General features: G+C 45.6%; 1 protein-coding gene across 4 annotated transcripts in view; it reads right to left on the reverse strand.

Annotated features, from left to right (window-relative positions):
- Window positions 1-16,631, reverse strand: part of TMEM61 (transmembrane protein 61) — a 33,775-nt gene extending 17,144 nt beyond the window's left edge. Inside the window, exon 1 of one of the 4 annotated variants that reach the window (XM_033915198.1) lies at window positions 16,490-16,631. The gene's annotated coding sequence lies outside the window, so the exon portion shown is untranslated. Of the gene's footprint in view, window positions 1-16,402 lie in introns of all 4 variants that reach the window. The other 3 variants (XM_033915200.1, XM_033915199.1, XM_033915201.1) reach the window with 3 other exon arrangements.
- Between the last annotated feature and the right edge of the window lie 846 nt (window positions 16,632-17,477).

Raw genomic sequence — 17,477 nt, forward strand, 5'->3', positions numbered from 1 at the left:
ATCTTAATGCTGGTCTTTAATGATGTTCTGCCAGACTTCTGTCTTCTCTCACTGTCACCACGGACTCAATGCTTGCAACGGGTTACACGTTGCCATAGCCATATAATCAATCACTCAGTCAGTCAGTTCTGTCCCCCCCCCTCCAATCTCTTCTAGTGCTGTAATACTGTTCGCTATAGCAACTCATCACACCTTTCTCTACATCACCCCTCAGGATACTTTCTTGATTTCACTGGTCACAGGTGCTTTGTATATGAGGCTTGTAAAACTGAATAATAAGAATAAATTAAATCTGAATGTACTGAGAGGCAGAAAATAGAAGAAAGCTAAAAGGAAAGAAAATCAAGGCTGGAGATGGATGTAGTGGAAAAAGTGAAGACAAGAGGAAAAAGAAAAATCATAAATAGACAGGAGACCCTGGAAAGAGAGGTAAGAGCAGTAGCCAGAAACTGGAACGTTCACAATTAGAAAAATTAAATGGAAAGACAATCTGTTCTCTTCAGCAACAGCATATCATTACCTTGGGCCCTGAACTGTGGGGTGCCACAGGGATCCATACTGTCTCCCATTTTTTTCATATCTGCATAAGCAGGAAGTAACTTCAGAAGGGGGCAGGATCGAGACTGGAAGAGTCTATAGCTAGGTTCCAGGTTGGAGTCAGCTCTTGGCCAGTCAGGTTAACCGTATAAATGGGACTGCATAAATAATCCTATCTTTATGCAGCAATCCATGAACGGTTACATTCTGAATATCCACTTCATAGGCATTGGAACGGGGGGGGGGGCACAGGGGCCATGGCCTCCCCAAAAATTGTCCCTCCTGTAGGTGATCCAGTAGGGGGGGAACCCCCCACCACTTCTTGCGAAGCAGCAGCCTTTCTAACATGCCCCTGCCGGCATCTAATTCTCCCCCCTCCCTCCTCCCTTCCACCTGTTCACACGCCTGCCGCATTTAACTTCTTAGAAAAGCACTGCGCCACGCTGCTACTGGACTCAGCGTCTTCTCTCCACTGTGGCCCACTCTCTCTGACAACTTCCTGTTTCCGCTAGGGCTGGCCACAGTGGAGAGAAGACGCCGATGCCAGCGGCAGCGTGGCGCAGTGCTTTTCTAAGAAGTTAAACGTGGCAGGCGGGTGAGCAGGCGAGAGGGAGGAGGGGGGAGAAGTAGATGTCATCAGGGCGCATTACAGGGTGCTGACCAGCAGGCATGCCAGCCGATAGCTAGGTGCAGATGGGAGGAGCATATGGGACTGGGGAAAGGGAGAGATATGGACAGAGGAAGTAAGAGAGGGAGAGATGGACATGAGGGAAGGCAGGGGGGAAGGGAGAAATGGATGTGGAGGGAGCAAGATGAGGAGAGGGAGAGAGATTCAGGGAGGGGACAGAAATGGAAGGGAGAGATATGGACAGAGGAAGTAAGAGAGGGAGAGATGAGCATGAAGGAAGGCAGGGGAAGGGAGAAATGGATGTGGAGGGGGCAATATGGGGAGAGGGAGAGAGATTTGGGGAGGGAACAGAAGGGGGAGGGAGAGATGGACAACCCGGGGAAAGCAGCGAGATTTGGGGAAGGGACAGAAGGGGGAGGGAGAGATGGACAACATGGGGAAAGCAGAGAACACATGGCTAGGAAAAGGCGGAGGCAATATGGACTGGGGACTGTGAGACGTGAGAGATGCCATACTTGGGAGCACACCAGGACCTCTGGCCATACTCTGCTGCTGCTGCCTATGGCTTTATGAAAAAAGAAGTGCTGCTGGAAAGAATGAGGAGAAGACTTACTTGGATGTTTTAGAGCCAGCTAGAACACAGAACTCTTGGGAGGGGGCATGAACTTGGGACATAGGATGGAAGGATGGGGGAAAGAGATACTGAGGTGGGGGAGGAAATAGAAAGGAAAAATTGTTAAGCATGGGTGTGAGTGAGAGGGAAAGAGATGGTGTACATGGGGCAAGGAAGAAGAGGAGAATTATTGGACATGGTGATGGAGAGGCGTGAGATAGAGAGAGATAAGAGGGAGAAATGTTGGATGTGGTGGTGGAGAGGAAACAGTGGGACAGATGGAAATGGATGCAGGAGAGAGGAACGTTGGACATGCTGGTGGAGGGAATGGAGAAAGAGATGTGGCAAGGAGCTGGAGAGGGGTGGTAGGAGCAGAAATGTTGGCTATAGGGGCTGGGGGCAGGGGCGAAAGATGCTGCACACAGTCCTGGGGATAAGAGAGGGAGAAATAGTGGATGTGGCAGTAGAGGGGGTGGGAGAGAGGCACCCTGGATCCCTCTCTCTCTCTTTCCCCACTCCCTTTGCAGCAAGAGAGGGAATGAAAGAGGAAGGTGTTGCACATGGGGGTGGAGGAGAGAGGAAGAAATGCTGTGCAGTGGTGGGGAGGGGAAAAAGAATGCACTTTCTGTAGTTTAGTTTTGTGGTTACCCTTGTGTATTATCTCACACTGGAGAAACACACTGACCTAGTGTTTAAGAAAAGTATCTCGGTGCTCTGGAAACTCCGCACCATTAAAAAATACTTTGACGACACCTCCTTTCGTCTGCTGGTCCAAGCTTCTATTCTTAGTGTCCTGGACTACTGTAACATCATTTATCTAGGTGCCTTCAAGAAAATCACCAAGAAGCTGAGATTGGTCCAAAATACCGCCATCCGCCTTATCTTTGGCCTGAAGAAATGGGAACACATATCCCGTTTCTACCACAAGTTGCACTGGCTGCCATTCGAATCCAGAGTCCTATTTAAGTTCTCTTGCATCTGCTACAAAACCGTATCTGGTATGTCACCAGACTATCTTTACCCCCACTTCAGCCTGAACTATAATAATAAGAGCTCCCGCAGAATAACTATGTTCGCTTTTCCCTCACTGAAATTGTGTCGTCTTAAAAGATTCCTCGAACGAACCTTCTCTTTTCAAGCGGCCAAACTAAATTGATGGCTCGCCCAAATTATACTTGATGCCTCTTCATACTTCCACTTTAGAAAAAAGCTCAAAACTCTACTTTTCAATGGACCAAATCCTTAATGCTCCCCACTTCCGCCTTAACGTTCCCCTTCTCCACATTAGAAAACAAATCAAAAACTCTTCTTTGCAACAGATCAAATCCTTAACCCTCCCCTCCCCCTCCTCAACGCTTCCCACCTCTTCCTTTACTTTTTCCCCACCCTTCCAAGATTGTTGCTCCCCCCTCTTATCTAATATGCTTTGTTCCACCTTCTCATAAATCCAATTGTATTCTCTTACAGTACATACTGTATGTGCTCTGTATTAGCCCTTCCCTCACCTAAATTGTCAATGTAAACTAGTTTTGACCTTTCGATTGCCTTGCTATGTTCTTCTTTTTTCAATCGCACTGTATGTAATTCATCTATTTGTTGTGAACCGCCTAGAACTCCCTGGGTATGGCGGTATACAAAAAAATAAATTATTATTATCATTAATAAGATTATTTTGTGTGAATATGAAAAATGAATGAAAGAAATGGTGTTTACAATTAGTACTATTATTATGGGGGTGAGGTTTGGGGAGGAGCGTTAGCTGGCGCTGCCTTAACTGGATAGTCATTGCCAGAGCCCAGACATGATGCGGCATTGAATATCCAGGAATAATGGCAGCCGTGGATAGCAAACCGCTCACCGTCACTGGCTGAATATTAGCCCACAGTGACTGTTGCAAGAGATGAGGTGAGGTAAGATTTGCCAGCTAAGCATTGAGTGGCTTGGGGGGTTTCTACCTCCAAGGTCTTACGGAGTGAAGATGGAAGGTCTGTTGTCTAGTACATGGCACGTAGGTTGCAGAGCTCCCCACGGATCACCCCTGCCCCCAATTCTTTTTATTTACTTCACACTTGCTATGACTGTACCAGACGGAGCTAAGCGATTTACAATCTAAAAGTATGATTAAAAATTAAAAAAAGAAAGGAACGACTTGGCAGAAGGGCTTCGAGGTAAAATAGCATTATTCGCCGATGACGCCAAACTAAGTAATGTAGTGGGCAAATGCACAACGGACGAAGATTCAATGCCCGACAATATGATGCACGACCTACTCCTACTGGAGCGCTGGTCTAGGACCTGGCAACTTAGCTTCAATGCCAAAAAATGCAAAGTCATGCACCTAGGTAACCATAATCCATACAAGACTTATACCCTTAATGGTGAGATCCTAACAAGAACAGTAGCAGAACGGGACTTGGGGGTGATCGTCAGTGAGGACATGAAGGCTGCCAGTCAGGTAGAGCAGGCCTCATCCAAGGCAAGACAGATCCTAGGTTGCATACGCAGAGGTTTCGTCAGCCGTAAGCCGGAAGTCATTATGCCATTGTATAGATCCATGGTGAGGCCCCACCTGGAATACTGCGTACAATTCTGGAGGCCACATTATCGCAAAGATGTGCTGAGATTGGAGTCGGTTCAGAGAATGGCCACCCGGATGGTCTCGGGACTCAAAGATCTCCCGTACAAAGAACGATTAGACAAACTGCATCTATACTCTCTCGAGGAGCGCAGAGAGAGGGGGGACATGATCGAGATGTTCAAGTATCTCACAGGCCGCATCGAAGCGGAAGAAGATATCTTCTTTTTCAAGGGACCCACGGCAACAAGAGGGCATTCGTGGAAAATCAGAGGCGGGAAACTACAAGGTGACACCAGGAAATTCTTTTTCACTGAAAGGGTGGTTGATCGTTGGAATAGTCTTCCACTGCAGGTGATTGAGGCCAGCAGCGTGCCTGATTTTAAGGCCAAATGGGATCGACACGTTGGTTCTATTCACTAGGCAAAGGTAGGGGAGGGTCATTAGGGTGGGCAGACTAGATGGGCCGTGGCCCTTATCTGCCGTCTATTTCTATGTTTCTATGACAGCAAAATAATAGGAGAAAAAAAAAGTATCAATAACACGAGAACACAGAATAAAGTCTAAGAAAGGGGAGAAGAATGATGTTTGTACAGAAAACAGGCAAACTGTATCGGGACCCTACCTGTCCATCACTATCCTGAGGAAAAGGCTTGAGCAAACAGCCATATTTTTAAAGCTACTTTATATTCCTTGAGGGGAGGTATGCTGTGGATGGAAAGCGGAAGAGAGGCCCAAGCAAACGAGGCTGCAAATTTTTTTTTTTTTTTAAACCCTATGTTATGTAAATTCTAATTGGGCCTGTCATGGTCCTGGCAGAACCAGCCATAAATAACTCAGAGACTGCAGTAGATGTATAGGGCTACGTGGGATCGGTAACGATGTAAGATAGTTATGTGCCCCAAGTCGATAGACTTTAAATGTTGTCATTTTCTGATGCAGCCTTTGGGTGCTAAGTTAGAGAAAATGAATGCTAAATGTTGCATCTATGCAGATACAACACAGGAGTCGTACATAAGAATGTAAGATTTGCCACTGCTGGGTCAGACCAGTGGTCCATCGTGCCCAGCAGTCCGCTCACACGGCGGCTCTTGGGTCAAAGACCAGTGCTCTATTTGAGTCTAGCCTTACCTGCGTAGGTTCTGTTCCATCGTGAGGATGACACGGTACTACTCGAAAGGGTCCAGAGAAGAGCGACTAAAATGGTTAAGGGACTGGAGGAGTTGCCGTACAGTGAGAGATTAGAGAAACTGGGCCTCTTCTCCCTTGAAAAGAGGAGACTGAGAGGGGACATGATCGAAACATTCAAGATAATGAAGGGAATAGACTTAGTAGATAAAGACAGGTTGTTCACCCTCTCCAAGATAGAGAGAACGAGAGGGCACTCTCTAAAGTGAAAAGGGGATGGATTCCGTACAAACATAAGGAAGTTCTTCTTCACCCAGAGAGTGGTAGAAAACTGGAACGCTCTTCCAGAGTCTGTATAGGGGAAAACACCCTCCAAGGATTCAAGACAAAGTTAGACAAGTTCCTGCTGAACTAGAACATACGTAGGTAAGGCTAGACTCAGGGCACTGGTCTTTGACCTAAGGGCCGCCGCGTGAGCGGACTGCTGGGTAAGATGGACCACTGGTCTGACCCAGCAGCGGCAATTCTTATGTTCTTATGAAAGGGTCCAGAGAAGAGCAACTAAGATGGTTAAGGGGCTGGAGGAGTTGACGTATAGTGAGAGATTAGAGAAACTGGGCCTCTTATCCCTTGAAAAGAGGAGACTGAGAGGGGACATGATCGAAACATTCAAGATAATGAAGGGAATAGACTTAGTAGATAAAGACAGATTGTTCACCCTCTCCAAGGTAGAGAGAACGAGAGGGCACTCTCTAAAGTGAAAAGCGGATGGATTTCATACCAACATAAGTTCTTCTTCACCCAGAGAGTGGTAGAAAACTGGAACGCTCTTCCGGAGGCTGTTATAGGGGAAAACAACCTCCAGGGTTTCAAGACAAAGTTGGACAAGTTCATGCTAAACTGGTGAGACTGGACTCATTTGGAGCACTGGTCTTGACCTTGTGGCCGCCACGTGTGCGGACTGCTGGACAGGATGGACCATTAGTCTGACCCAGCAGCGGCAATTCTTATGTGAATAATTCAGCCACGGGTGTAAAGTTCACTTTATCGATAGTAGCACTGCTGAATACAAGAACTTTAATGTAATGTAACATCATTAAGCTCAAGTTGACTTCTAAACTGTTGGTAGATCTCTGATTAGTTTGTCTTTTGTAGGTAATTGATTGGAAGATCCAGCAGATTAAATGCTCGCTATCTGATTTTCTATTGAAATACTCCACCAGTTGAATACAGTGAATTCTCAGCTACAGTTTCCTGAAAGATTGAGTTATTCTGGGGTATTTCAATGGAGACAATAAATCCCAGTTCGTGGCAAATGCTCCTTTTATCATCTAAGCTCTCTGGGCAGAAAGAAGTCATTTTCATGTCAGTACTAAATGTTCTACCATTGTTTCTAGATTCATGGAGAAGTGAATTCATGTGCTTTGATCACACAAAAGTAAGAAAAAGGAGATAGACAAACAGAGGCAGGTATGTTATTCATTCCACTATAACTCAGCTGCATTTATCTCATGCTTTCAAAATAAGCACGCCTACTTAATTAAGCAAACTGTGAACCGCGCTTTTTTTTTTTCTGTTCCTTTTAACAGAAGCATCATTGGGCACACAAGCATTTTTCTCTGTCTGTCCTGGTGGGCTCTCAATCTATCTAATGTACCTGGGGCAAGTCTGACAAAGATAATAATAATAATAACAGTGTATATACTGCAGGACCGTGAAGTTCTATGCGGTTTACAATGATTATAAATGTTACAGATTGAGTAGAATTGACATAGTTAATATCTATTGATTAACAGTTCTAGAGGTCAGGTATTGTGAGAAAGATTGTGCGAATCAGCTTCTTATTTACTTTAAGAACAGATATGTTTTCAGTTGTCCCATATGTATTGGCAAGCGTAAATAGTTGTTTCAGATCGTTGCCCCATAATGCTGCTTGATAAGAGAGAAGATGTTGGTGATGACTTTTGAATTTACATCCTCTAACCGGGGGGGGGGGGGGGGGGGAGGGAACAGAATTCAAGTTTGAGCTTCTTTTATGTCTATTGATTGAAAAGGAGAATAGGTCGGTTATGTATTTGGGGGCTAGACCAAAAAGTACCTTAAAGCAAAAGCTGCCAAATTTAAACTTCACATGTGCCTCCATCGGCAGCCAATGCAGGAGTCAGTAGGAGGGAGTTATGGGATCGAACTTCTTCAACCCGAAGATTAGCACCCCCACCCCAAAGGACCAATCGCACTCGCACTTGCACCCGCACCCCCACCCCATAGGACCAATCGCACTCGCACCCGCACCCCCACCCCAAAGGACCAATCGCACTCGCACCCGCACCCCCACCCCAAAGGACCAATCGCACTCGCACTTGCACCCGCACCCCCACCCCAAAGGACCAATCGCACTCGCACCCGCACCCCCACCCCAAAGGACCAATCGCACTCGCACTTGCACCCGCACCCCCACCCCAAAGGACCAATCGCACTCGCACCCGCACCCCCACCCCAAAGGACCAATCGCACTCCCACTTGCACCCGCACCCCCACCCCAAAGGACCAATCGCACTCACACTTGCACCCGCACCCCCACCCCAAAGGACCAATCGCACTCGCACCCGCACCCCCACCCCAAAGGACCAATCGCACTCGCACTTGCACCCGCACCCCCACCCCAAAGGACCAATCGCACTCGCACCCGCACCCCCACCCCAAAGGACCAATCGCACTCACACTTGCACCCGCACCCCCACCCCAAAGGACCAATCGCACTCGCACCCGCACCCCCACCCCAAAGGACCAATCGCACTCACACTTGCACCCGCACCCCCACCCCAAAGGACCAATCGCACTCGCACTTGCACCCGCACCCCCACCCCAAAGGACCAATCGCACTCGCACCCGCACCCCCACCCCAAAGGACCAATCGCACTCGCACTTGCACCCGCACCCCCACCTCAAAGGACCAATCGCACCCGCACCCCCACCCCAAAGGACCAATCGCACTCACACTTGCACCCGCACCCCACCCCAAAGGACCAATCGCACTCGCACCCGCACCCACCCCCCCACCCCAAAGGACCAATCGCACTCGCACCCGAACCCGCACCCCCACCCCAAAGGACCGCTCGCACCCCCACAGCCTCCCCCTCCCCATCATGGAGAAGCTGCCTACCGTTGTCCTGCTGCTTCCTCTGCCGGCGGTCCCGCCCCTTCTCTGAGCCCTGCGTCTGCGCTGCTTCCTCTTCCGGCGGTCCCGCCCTTTCTCTGACGTCTCCAGGAAGGTCGTTTCTTCACATAATGCATCGTAGGATGCAAAGGAAAAAAAGAAATACAACCTCATGGGCAAACTATGAGAACAAAGAAAGAAGTGGCGAAGGGACACTGGTCAGACCATTGCGTGGACAGATACGTTTATTTAAAATATTAAATTTAAATTAAAACAAATATACACATGAATAAAACAAGGGGTCCAGTATATGTTTTATTACAAGGGACTTCATATGCCTGCCACGTTTTGTTTTATTCATGTGTATATTTGTTTTAACTGAAATAAGAACATAAGAATTGCCGCTGCTGGTCTGACCAGTGTCCATTCCCCACTTCTTTCTTTGTTTGCTTCTTCACATAAACCACCCAGGGCAAACCTCCTACCCTACAAAGAAAAGAAACCACAGTCGCCCACATGGGAAGGGCATGTGAATGTGATCCTCTTATGCAGTATATTCTAGTCAATGCAGAAACAGGCCAGACGTTAAAGACATAAATCAGCTCATAATTAGATCACACACTGCAAAACACTGCGACACCTCTTTGAAGGCACGCTGCATTAAATGACCTTACTATGATCTCAGAAGGAACACAAAACTTTGAAGATCCAATTATCAGAGACTTTGGAACTGATGAGAAAGGAGAGAACAAAGGGCTAGATTCACTAAGCAAACCTATCTGTACCAATTGTAAACCAAGCTTCTGCTGCTTACACAGTCCCAGCCCCTCTCCCCTCCCCCCCCCTTGACACCTTTAAATTCTGGCAGTCCAGGGGTGTATCGGCAGGAGCGAGCTTTCCGCGCTCCTGCCCTTTCCTCGCTGGACAGCTGCCTCCTCATTATCTTGGGGCCAGCGGCGCACAAGGCAGGAGCAAGCTTTTTGCGCTCCAGCATAGTCCCGCGCCACTTCCTGAATGGCTGCTGCCAGTTCTCGTGGGACTAACTGACCCGACAAGAGCCGTGTTTCGCCTATCAAAGCCTTTTTCAAGGGTCCTAGAGTATAAAATAATAACCACAATTAAAATCAGAAATAAAAAATATATAAAACATGAAACGTGAACAAGAGATGCATGCAGAACATAAGAACTGCCGCTGCTGGGTCAGACCAGTGGTCCATCGTGCCCTGCAGTCCGCTCCCACGGTGGCCTCTAGGTCAAAGACCAGTGCCCCAACCGAGACCAGCCCTACCTGCAAATGCTCCAGTTCAGCAGGGACTCGTCTTTGTCTTGAATCCCTGGAGGGTGTTTGCCCCTATGACAGCCTCTGGAAGAGCGTTCCAGTTTTCCACCATTTTCACCATTCTCCCGCGGAAGATTTTTGAAGCTGTTGCTCATTCTTCTAAGATATTCCCCTGAAGCAGCCAATCGGCGAAACAGGGCCTGTCGGGAATACTGAGATGTATTTTGAAGCACGACTTGAAAATTGAACTGGTTTCTTCTACGGAGCAGTGGAGATCTTACCTAACTGCTTGTCGGGAGATGTATGGAAGATAAGTGCAAGTTTATTTAAGCATGTTGCTATTTGCAGTTTAAACTGTGTATTTTGAACTGTGTTACTACAGCTTTCTAATATTTATTCACTGAGTTTTTTGACCAAGGATGTGGTTTTTCTATGACTGTATATTACTTGTCATAGTAGTTTCTTGGATGTTTCCTTGAAACACTGCCGACCGATGGGAACGGGCGGAAACTAAAGACTGGGGATTAGGGGGAAGCAGGGGGAAATGGGTAGGGCTCGGGCATGCCCAGTGGGGCCCGGGCACTGCACATGCTCAGAGAAAAAAAGAAAAAAAAAAAATCTCTCTGAGCTATTGGAGAGCTTATCCGCAAATTGGGAGGTGTTGGGACAACACCCATATGTGGCTGACTATCCTGCTGTCCACGGAGAACCTACGTTACAGGTAAGTAACTACACTTTACTTGTCATAGTAGTTTCTTGGATGTTTCCTTGAAACACTGAGGTCTTTTTCTCCGTGTTAATAACTTGCCTTTCTGCCCTTCTGCCTTCCGTTATTAGCAGCTCTATTCTGAATATTTATTTGAGTTTTTTGCTTTTCATTTTTGATATTCAGCTTGTATATATTTTTGAAATTTTGTATTGTCATGGAGTGCTGGCGACTTACAGAACATTTGCCACAGGGGCTATGACCTTATCATTGAGCGTGTCGCTGATGGAACTAGTTTATCTCTGAGATTTTGGTTTCTTGAAAAGGCTACGGTTGGCTTTTGTTCATGCAATCGGGTTTGTTTCTCATTAGGTTACGCCCGGTTTTCTTTTCCTCCTTTTTTAAAATTATTTTCGATTTGGAAACATACTCCACAACACCAGCGTGTTATCTAACAACTGGTATGTCAACCAGCTTATATTCTTGTTTTCGACTCCTCTTCTGTATCAGCACAGCTGTGTTTGCCATATTGTCTCTGCATTGGTCTATTTTCCAGGAAGTCTCCGCATTTAGACCCCTCATCACATTTTATGTATACGTGGTCTCACTATCATTAATAGACACAGATATACACATTTTAAAATGCACGCTTCACTTTATACTCACAGGCCTTCAAAAATATATCGCCTATTCACTAACGGATGTAGCCAAGCACTTTCAGGCACATTCATAGTCATAACCCATTCTTTGTTTGTGTCTTGGTCACTTCTGCATGTATCTCTTGTTCATGTTTCATGTTGTACATATTTTTTATTTCTGATTTTAATTTTGGCTACTATTTTATACTCTAGGACCCCGTGAAAAAGGCTTTGTTAGCTGAAACACGGCCCGTGTCAGGTCCATTAGGTCTTAATACGGTTGATGTGGATATTATTTTGATATTGACTGAAGAAATAAAGGAAAGTCAAGAACATTGTGTTTCGTCCACAGTTTGTTTCTTTGGCAGGTTGAAAAGCATTTTTTTTTTTTAGGAAACCTGTATTTGATTTGCACTTCAAAGTATAAAGCTATCTAGAATTGGGAAGGAAGATTCGATTCTGTTGTGAGAGAGGTTTCTCCTGACGCAGCTCAGCGAAACAAGGGCTTGCAAGGACTCTTTGTTGAGAGTTTCTTTGGACTCTAACCTGGTGAATTGGTCTTTTGCAGGACTGGATATGGGACGGATTTCCCTTGAATTTTTGAACATAATAACTGTATGTAACCATCGAATTAAATAACTTTCCTTATGTTTTAGTATTGTCAGTTAAATCCCATTTAAGTTTTAATTTTTCTTTTTTGTTTTTGTTTTTATTGTAAATGATATATTAATTAATTTTTGAACAATTTGTACATCGCCTAGAAATGTGAATAGGCGATAAATCAAGACATTTAATAAACTTGGAAACTTGGAATATTTGATTAAACACTTATCCTAAGGTACAATCATTGTTTGATCGGCAACAGACAGACTGTAGTGGTCAATGGTGTCCGTCCACATGGAAGCTAAGTACGGGGGAGGGGGGGTTGCCTTTTTGCTTTGCTTTCGCTAATGTCCTTTGTTAATTGCCCTAGCTCCTAGGTACAATAGTTTAACCTCATTTAGGTGTCCTTTTACTAAGGTGCGTGCACTAGCTGTTTTAGTGTGCACTAAACGCTAATGTGTCCATAGACTATAATGGACATAGAAACATAGAAATAGACGGCAGATAAGGGCCACGGCCCATCTAGTCTGCCCACCCCAATGACCCTCCCCTACCTTCCTCTGTGAATAGATCCCACGTGTCTATCCCATTTGGCCTTAAAATCAGGCATGCTGCTGGCCTCAATCACCTGAAGCGGAAGACTATTCCAGCGATCAACCACCCTTTCAGTGAAAAAGAATTTCCTGGTGTCCCCGTGCAGTTTCCCGCCCCTGATTTTCCACAGATGCCCCCTTGTTGCCGCGGGACCCTTGAAAAAGAAGATATCTTCTTCCACCTCGATGCGGCCCGTGAGATACTTGAATGTCCGGATCATGTCACCCCTCTCTCTGCGTTCCTCGAGTGAGTACAGCTGCAACTTATCCAGCCGTTCCTCGTACGGGAGATCCTTGAGTCCCGAGACCATCCGGGTGGCCATTCTCTGGACCGACTCCAGTCTCAGCACATCCTTACGGTAATGCGGCCTCCAGAATTGCATACAGTACTCCAGGTGGGGTCTCACCATGGATCTATACAATGGCGTAATGACTTCAGGCTTCTGGCTGATGAAACTCCTGCGTATGCAACCTATGATTTGCCTTGCCTTGGATGAATCTTGCTCCACTTGATTGGCAGTCTTCATAGACGCGTCAGCTTTTAGCGCACGCAAAAATGTCTAGCACGCCTTAGTACAAGGATCCCTTATATTTTTGTGCCTAGTACTCCTTCATTGTTTTATTGCAGTGGTCCCCAATCCAGGAACACTAGCCAGTCGGGTTTTCGGGTAGCTCTAATGAATATGCACCGGGGCAGACCTGCATTCCTATCACCTTCATTACATGCAAATCTCTTTCATGTATATTCATTAGGGCTATCCTGAAAACCTGACTGGCTGTGGGAGCCACTGTTTTATTGCATTAAACTATTTGGTCCAGTTTTTTGGCTAGAGATTTTTTCTTTCTCAGTAGGTTTAGGAGGGAGTTTTTTCTCTCTAGCCTGTTTCTGGAGTGGACCTATGATAAGATGGGTTAAGACTCTCTAGTGGAGATTTGTCCTCCCTGAGTTTTAATTCCCTCGTGGGAGTTGAGGTCCATTTGATGAATGTATGCAATCATTGAGGGGATAACGAGACACAATAAAAGTGGAAGAATTTTTTCTCGGGTGGTTTTACTGTTTGATTTGCACCTGCCAACATTCATTGATGGATATAGAGTTACGATATCTTCTTAAGGATGGACAGTGACAGTGTCGGACCAAACGCTCAGATGCAGCTCTTGAATACTTTAAAATGTTAAGGAAAATATTCATCAGTGTTTGCTCCCTAGATGTAGAATGGAAGAAATCTTTTTCAAAATAACCTATTTCAAGATCTTGTAATCTAGAGTTTGAGAGTAATCTTTTCTTTTTTCAGATGGGTGCCACTCAATTATTAAAAAAACATATTTAATTGTTGCATTTTTTTATTTTTTAGAGAGAGATGCAACACAGATCTGGAGCAACCCACAAAGCCAAACAACTGTTTTAAATTATGACAACTTCCAAGCCAACTTTCACTGTAAAAAAAACCCAAACACCATAAACATTGTTTAATTGGCTACTCAGGAGCAATGGGCTGATATAACTGCGGAAAAAGCTGGAATTGAAGCCTTTATTTTAAAAACTGGAACTAACTTTTGACCCATTTCCTGGACAAATAAGTATGCTATGTCACAAGCATAATCAACTGAAAATGTTATGGGTTTAAATACCCCCAGGCGCAGACTGAAGTGAAAGCTTTCTCTCTAGTTGCTGTTTATGGATCGTATAACAAGGTGACCCTATTTCTGCAGTAATGTTTTGATAAAGGATAAACATTAACAAATATGGACAAGTCTGTGCTGTGGAAATGTTTGTTTAAATGGATATAGGAGAGGTTGTAAGGGGAGGGGTGTCAAAGTCCCTCCTCGAGGGCCGCAATCCAGTCGGGTTTTCAGGATTTCCCCAATGAATATGCATGACATCTATTTGCATGCACTGCTTTCATTGTATGCTAATAGATCTCATGCATATTCATTGGGGAAATCCTGAAAACCCGATTGGACTGTGGCCCTCGAGGACACCCTTGTTGTAAGGGGAGGGGTGATAATTAAAGAGTACCCGCTCTCAAACTCCTTTTGGAAGATCTTAACATAGTGAGATTCGGAAAAAAAGCAAATCTGTCTGAAAGTAGGGTTGCCCACTGGCTCCAGATTAGTCCCACAGGACCAGCTCTGGGTTTGCCCCATTGCATGCAGGGACTTGTAGTCTTGCTTTTCTCCCGAGAATCCAGTTTGCAAATAAGAACTAGAAAAGTTTGTACAGGCAGTGGGGTAAAACCTGGACTGGATCAACACTGTCGGGTGAATCTGGAGCCAGTTAGCAACTCTAGTCCGGAGTTGGACTGTTGCAGCAAACCCAACTAACATCGTTAGGATAAACCAATTAGGTACCAATTTCACATCCCCATGTGTCACAGAAAAGCATCAGACCTTCTTTAAGTCTGTAGGAAAATAACGAAAACATCTGTCCCCTTCATCTAACTCTGAACTGGGAAAAGGGCCTCGACTACAATTACCTTATGGCTCCAGAAAAAAGAAGAAGAAAAAACCGGATGTCTCAATCCGTCCTCCTTTTTCTGGAACCATATGGTAACCCTAGCTCGACACCCAAATAATAATGCAATTCCCAGCGTGAGCCCGGATCCTGCACATCCCACTTTTGTTGGGAATGAAAAAAAAACCTACACCTCGATATTCTGTTTCCAAAAGTGGCCAACCCAGGTCCCAGGTATAGGGTTACCAGATATCTGGATTTGGCTTTTCAAAACCCGGCGCTTTGTCCTGGTTTTGAAAAGCTTCTTAAACATAGAAACATGACGGCAGATAAAGGCCAAATGGCCCATCTAGTCTGCCCATCTGCAGTAAACATTATCTCTTTCTCTCTCTCTGAGAGATCCCACATGCCTATCCCAGGCCCTCTTGGATTTAGAAACTGTCTCTGTATCCACCAGGAATTCAAGACGTAGTTAGACAAGTTCCTGCTGAACCAGAACGTGCGCAGGTAGGGCTAGTCTCAGTTAGGGCGCTGGTCTTTGACCTAAGGGCCGCCGCGTGAGCGGACTGCTGAGCACAATGGACCGCCGGTCTGACCCAGCAGCGGCAATTCTTATGTTCTCAACTTGCAAATTTTGATGGTCAGATCAGATGTCCGCCTTGGCACAGTCCTGAGCAGCCTTTCTATAAAAACATGGTAACCACGACCACGTCCCGAAGAAACCAATCCAACGAGTCTGTAGTAAGTATCAAACACAAAATCCTACAAAGAGACTGCAGGACTGATGTACTTGATGGATCAGTCCTGCAGTCTCTCTCTTTTTTTTTTTTTCTTTCTCCTATGAACACATTCCCCGTCCCCGCCTGAAGGGGGCGCATAAGAATGCGCTAGGTAAAAGGGGCTGCATTTCCAGAGGAGCCCGTGATTGGAAGCAGTCTGTCAGCTGCTCATAGAGACCCGCATCTTTGTGTGTACGTGGAAAGAGAGAATCGAACAATTTACACCCCTTTATTTTTTTTTTAACTAAACCACGATAGCGGTTATTAACGCAGGAAGCCGCGTTAATAACCGCTATCGCGGTTTAGTAAAAAGGATGGGGGTAGACAGGTCTCTGATGCCTTTCAAACTACATTCCATTGATTCTTTAGGCTCTTTGGTGTCTGGTGGTTCGTTAATAAAGTCAAATAATAAATATTTGGGAACAACTTGGCAAAAGTGGGACAAGATCATACATGAGAAAGCACACAAAAAAACGAAGGGGAAGACAAATGAAGTTCTACTTTTTGGAAATGGACGGTTTCTGGTGGTGTTTGCATAGCTGAGCAAAGAGACAAATTGATCCATCTTTCAGACTCCAGGGTATAAAAGCTGACAGGAGCTAGCAAGTGCTCAGTGCAAGTAACATCACAAGAAAGAGCTGAAAACTCCTGCCTCCGAAACAAAGAAACCTGTCAGAGCTCAGGAAACAGAAGGGAAGTTCTTGCACCTACCTTTGATCTTGTCTCTGCAAATTCTACGTTGCAAGGTCAGCCTAGACTGTTCTGTGGAAAGTCACAGGACGCATTGCTGATACTTACCCCGATCGGAGGGAGAAGCTCGAGCCAGCAGGGAAGGTGCCGCTCCGTTTCCACGCTCAGACCGATCCCTATCTACAAAATCGAGATCTGTCTTCATCAAGTGTCAAAAAACTCAGGTCAGAGCCGACCGGCGGCTCGAGGTGTGCAACAGCTCCCCCTGCCGTCAGAGCCTGGCGCTGTGCGAGAGCAGCTCTAATCAGGATCACGGGGGGAGGGGGGTGGGGAAACTTTTCCAAAACGATTGGAGGTGCTAAAATTGCCCTTCCCTGGACCTGCTAGAGGAATTTGCTCAATTTGGGGGATGCTCTTATGATCCGGATCAAAAGGTTTTCAGGGCACGAAGAGGCGATATAGGCATGCAAAAAAAAATAGGGGATAACAAGGGTCGTGGAGCAAAAAAAATTCTCTCCTAAGTTTCTGACTCTTGTACACAGCAAACTTAATATCCCTTCCTTAAGCAGAAAAGCAACAATTAAAGAGTATCCATATGCCATCCTGTGTGCAATAGTACATAAGAGAGAGTACAGGATAACGCTGCTTTTAATGTTCACCAGGGGATATTTTGAGACGCTGCCTAAATTCCTTGCAAAAGCGATCCAGCCGGTGGAAAATATAGTCTGTTTTCTGATTTTATAACCCAGCCAAAAAAAACCCCAGAATGTATAGCTGTTTTTCCCCCTTGATGACTACATGAAGATTTTTTCCCTATTTTTGTCTACAGAGATGTCAACATCATGACTCTACATTCTACAAAGTGCTGTTGCTTTATAAAGTAGGTCATATGCTTTAACTTTCTGTAGGCTTTGTTTGCTGACGAAAGTTCATTATTTTATGCAGAAGAGCCAGTAAGAGCAACTCCTCCACATGCCATTGTAACTGGACAATGTGTTTTGTAGCCTACGGATCTTTACTGTTTATAGGAAGAGTAACTTCCAAGCAAACCAAGACAGCACAGTCTGCAAGCCCAGGCCAAAAAAAGATTTAAAAA

Source organism: Geotrypetes seraphini, chromosome 12 (genome assembly GCF_902459505.1).
Source record: "Geotrypetes seraphini chromosome 12, aGeoSer1.1, whole genome shotgun sequence".
NCBI classification, from domain to species: domain Eukaryota; kingdom Metazoa; phylum Chordata; class Amphibia; order Gymnophiona; family Dermophiidae; genus Geotrypetes; species Geotrypetes seraphini.